Source organism: Balearica regulorum, chromosome 1, assembly GCF_011004875.1.
Source record: "Balearica regulorum gibbericeps isolate bBalReg1 chromosome 1, bBalReg1.pri, whole genome shotgun sequence".
In the NCBI taxonomy this organism is placed as follows: domain Eukaryota; kingdom Metazoa; phylum Chordata; class Aves; order Gruiformes; family Gruidae; genus Balearica; species Balearica regulorum.
The window spans coordinates 120126757-120132040 of NC_046184.1; positions in this window are offsets into that span (position 1 = coordinate 120126757).

Sequence of the window (5284 nt, forward strand, 5' to 3'; positions counted from 1 at the left end):
CGCAACACATCCCTTAGCTGTCGGGGCTGACTCTAGCTCCATTAGGGATGTAGTAAACCTAAGGAAAGAGAGGCTTCCTCACCCTGCTCAGCAGAGCGTAAGAAACTGCTTGTTTATGCATCTATCACTATAACAGTCATTTTCTAGTGCTGCTGAAACGAAGGGATTTCCCACAGCGGAATTTGCATTTAGAGATTTACAAGGTAAGGTGTTGTTTCACTTACATATAATTTAGCCATAAAACATCAGTGAAACATAGATACATCAGTCAGAGATCACGTTGTTCCTTATAAAAAGGCTATTTCTGAAGTACTTGAGCATTTGTAAAACACAACAGATGCAATTCTGACCTGCAACTGGCCCTGCAGATTTCCTTATGCTGTTGTCCCTGTGTTTATTCCCAAGATGTGGTGAAAGCATTCTCCTCCTTTCCCAGTCCACTGCTTGGTGTCCGCACCTCTGTTTGTTTTGCCTGAGTGAAGCTCAGACAGCTTGAGCTACAGAAATATTTCATAACAAAGAGACAGCATTGATTTAGTTCATAACCTGTTTTGCTAGTATGCCACAGAAGGGGAAATTCAAATTGTAACTGCCCAGCAATGGTCATTCATGACCAAAGAATGATCTGGCACGGAGAGCAAGAAGGGGTTACCCTGGCTGGAAGCAGGGATGCCAGAGACAGGACTGCTCCCTGCACGGGAGTGAAGTCTCGCTGGGTGGTAAGAAATGCCGCAGCACTGCCTTGTAGCAGTGGTACAATGGGAGCGCTCAGGGGCCACCCGTGGGGAGCAGAGCGGGTGCTGGCGGACAGACCGCGGGGCTGAGGGGTCCGTGCCGACGCTCACACGATGCGTATAGGTGCAAGTGTGTATAAGGAATCAGCCCGTGCCACATCTTTGCATAGTCCTTGTAGAACCACTGCCCAATACGTTGTTCATTAAATCTTTCTGTATTTAAGCACAAACGTGTGTTTAATTCACCTCAAGGGGTATGATAAAAATTTCCCAACCTATTCTGTCAGATTCTCTGCTACCATTTAATTTCCTGTTGAAAGTGCTAATTTATAACAATTTAGGGGTTCATCTCAGTAATTTTTAATGTAACAAGATTAAAGGAACAGAAGCAGAGTAAGCACATGCAAAGCTAGTTCCACCTAAACAGTTCATGAGCAATCATATACGTGACATGCAGTATTTTAGGCTTCAGCCTCCTCCCCAGCCCCCCCATGCCCAAATTGTAACACTAAAGTGCTAAACAGCTGCGAGGAACTGACTTTATTTGCTTTATCTGTAACAGACAATGCTTTGTCAACGCCTTTTATGCTTCTCTCACCGGCGGGATGGCTGGGGGTGCACAAGGAGTTGGGAGGGGACACAGCCGGGACAGCTGACCCCAGCTGACCAAAGGGATATTCCGTACCATGTGGCGTCATGCTCAGCTTATACAGCTGGGGGGAAAAGAAGGAAGCGGGGGGAGGGGAACACGTTCCGAGTGATGGCGTTTGTCTTCCCAAGTCACTGTTACGTGTGACAGAGCCCTGCTTTCCTGGGGATGGCTGAACACCTGCCTGCCCATGGGAAGTGGGGAATGAATTCCTTGTTTTGCTTTGCTTGCGTGTGCAGCTTTTGCTTTACCTATTGAACTGTCTGTATCTCAACCCACGAGTTTTCTCACTTTCACTCTTCTGATTCTCTCCACCATCCCTGGTGTGGACTGAGCGAGCGGCTGCGTGGGGCTCAGCTGCCGGCTGGGGTTAAACCACAACAAGCACACATCTGTGCTGTGATGCAGTCACCCTTGCCGTGGATGCACGGCCAACTCATCTGCAACTACCAGAGCTCTGCTCTTGCAGCAGCAGAATGCAGGCAGCTACGGAGTTTTAAAGGAGCTACTGAGTGGGTTTGTGGGATGAAAGTGCTCACTTTCCTACTAGCTGTGTCCTAACTGAAATTAGGTCCCAATCAACTTTTCGTTTTCATATAAAAATACCATTGCTACTTGCTCCATCCAGCTCCTGCATGGTTGGAGCTCAAGAGACAGCAGAAGAAGAGAGACTTGAAATGAGCGCCCTTCCCTTGCCAATTTATGTTTAACTTCCGAAGTCAAGCAATTTTTAAGCAGTTTAAGGATTTGATTTTTTTTTTTGTTTTACACCAGTTTGGATATTTTTCTTTATTTTTCCTTTCCCCCCCTTTTTTTTTTTTTTTGTAATTTCTATTTGTTGGGGTTATTTCTTTTATTTTGGCAGGATATTTTGTTGTGTGTGTTTTTTTTTTTTTTGGGGGGGGGGAATGTTCTTTTTCCTAGTAGTTGTTTGTAGGATTTATTGCTTTACTGCTGGTTTTGGTTTTGTTCTGGCTTGTTTGTGGGACTTATTTATTTATTTATTTAGGCAGGGATTGCTTTTGTAGGGATTTTTGGCTTGATTTTTTGGCAGTGTTTTTCTTAACAGCTTCGGCCAGACTCTTTTCAGTGGTGCCCAGTGACAGGACAAGGGGCAAAGGGCACAAACTGGAACACAGGAAGTTCCATCTCAATATGAGGAAAAACTTCTTCACTGTGAGGGTGACCGAGCACTGGGACAGGCTGCCCAGAGAGGTTGTGGAGTCTCCTTCTCTGGAGAGATTCAAAACCCTCCTGGACGTGATCCTGTGCAGCCTGCTCTAGGTGATGCTGCTCTAGCAGGGGGGTTGGGCTAGATGATCTCCAGAGGTCCCTTCCAACCCCTACTGTTCTGGGATTCTGGGAACAGCTGTCTGAGGATGTTAACTTACTTGGGTTTTTTTTGAAGGTCCACTCAGCAAGGACAGATGCAAAATCCTGCTCCTGTGACAGAATAAACCCCTGCAGTGCCATGAACTGGCTGGCTGGGCAGGCATCTCTTCTGCAAAGGACCCTGGAGGTCATGGTGGACATTAGGCTAAACATGAGCCAGCGGCGTGTCCTGGCAGCAATGAACGCTGGCAGCACCCTGCGCCATGCAGACAGGAGCAGGCAGGAGATGGAGGGATGTGACCGTCCCCCTCTGCCTGGCACTTGTTAGACCTCATCTGGATATGGCCTCCTTTTGAGGGGTTCCCGTATGGGAAAGACACGGACAGAACGGCGAGTTTGAGGGAGGTCAGGGCAGGAGCAGGCCCCGAGGCTTGCTCAGCGCCGGGAAGGGGAGGCTGTACAGGTGGGCTTGTAGCAGCCCCCAGCACTTACGTCTGAGAGGATGGAGCTGGGCTCTTTGCTGAGATGCACGGTGGGGCACGGTGGGGAGTGAGAGACAGGGGGCATAAACTGCTGGATACGAAGAAGCAAAAAAAATCACTCTAGGTTATTTAATCATTTCAAGGAATTCCACAGTGAGGCTGTGGAATCTCCATCCTTGGGGACTTTCAAGACTCGATGGGATAAAGCCCAAGAGAACACAGACTGAACCACTTTGAGTTAAAAGGGTTGACTAGATGATAGTCTGGTCCTACTGGAATAATTTTATGATTCAGGATTTTGCCTAATGGTTTATGACACATAAAAATCCTGCCAACTAGTGCATTTACATTACATTTTTATATTCCATTTTTAAAGCATAATGCGAATTTGCTTTGACAAATGCTTGGTTTTTCATCTTTTGCATCATGTCCCACTTTTCTGTTCATTAAAATCATTTCAAAACATACTCTACACTTCTGAGATTTGAATGAAATTCTGCTTAATCTATTTTTAAACATGCTTTATTGTGTTATCTTAATCTGTAGAACGGTATTGCCAGCAAAACATGCTGTTACAAATCAATACATAAACATGAAACCTGTTTTCAGCGCATTACTCTAAAACATTTCCCAGTAATGAGGTAAAGATTTTATTTTGCTGATTCAGGAGAAAGGAGAACCCCTATTTCTCCCTTCACCGCAAGATGATACTGCCCAGAGCTCCTCTTTTTCTTTGAAACATAGTCCTGTGATTAAGCAAAACCCCAAAACCCAAAACCACATAAGAAAGGCACCTCCAACAATTAATAAGCTAATCGGTAGTGTGACTTAGAAGCCCATTCCCACACGGGTAGGTCTCCTATACACTTGAGTGCAAGAAGAGGGACGGTGGAGGGGGCCAGGAGAGCTTGCAGCTGGAGTGCCCTGCCACCGCCCACACCGAGCCGCGGTGCATCGCGGGCTCTGCGTCACTCCCTGCCGCGTACCTCCAGCCAGAGCTCAGAAATAAGCCCCTCGGCATCACTGCTAGGCGAAGAAGTAGGAAAAAGGGCCAACTAATGAACGCTGTGACTGCTGCTTGGTCAGAGTAAGGCTGAGTAAGCCAGTTTGAAACCCAGCAGAACTGCCGGGAACTGAGAGCAGCTGATGGAGGCAACAGTGAAAACCAGAGGGAGTGAGAACTAAGGGCTGATCTTGCATCAGACTTGCAACCCCCCTGACTGGAACCAGCAAGTTGATTTTGCTTAACAGCTTAGAGCCTATAAAAACACCAAAAAGTGAGAGCAGGAGAGCAAAAACAGCAGAAGAGGGAGCATCCTGACCCAGTAACATCGAGACAAACCGCTCAAGGACCTCAGAAACGGCTCAAGACCTCAATTGCCCTGAAGCAGCATGTAACACTGATAAATCACACAGTGTGTCACTTCACTTGCTTGTTGCCCATGTTCAGCAACCTCAGCCATGCCCTGCAGCCTCCGACAGCAAAGGCGCAGCCCGGGTGAGCGGTGGCATGGCTTGCCACCCTGGGTGGGCTGCAAAGTCTTGCCGTGAGGTGGAAAAAATACTCCCTCTCCTGTGGAGGGGGCCCTCAGCCACTTGCTTTTTGAAGGGATGGGGAGGCTGAGAGGGTTCCCCGGATGGCAAGGGGCCAGCATCCCCAGCGGGCAGCCCCGGTGGGAGCGGGGCACAGCAGTTGCCTGGTCTCCTCTGGACCCCAGTGGTTTCACCCCACATGCGAGCGAGCTGGCTCAGCGAGCTGGCTTTTTTGGGGGGGGGGGGGGGAAGAAAGGGTGGGGGGGTTGTTGCTCGTGGGCAATCTTTCCAAGTAGCTCTGCCATTTGCCCCTGTCACCCCACTGCGCAGTACAGCCAGGCAGGGAGGGGGTCAGCTGTGCTTGTGAGGAGTTTCATTTCTGCCTCCTGCTAAACAACAGGAGGAAAGTTGGCTGGCATATAAGGAAATGAAAGGGAAAAAAAAAAAAGAAAAAAGTATTGCATTATTGTTTTCAGAGCTATCATGAAGCAAGCTCCACTTCATGTCAAAATTGGTTTCATTTCTCCTGATCCTTGTCATAGTGTGTAGGTGGA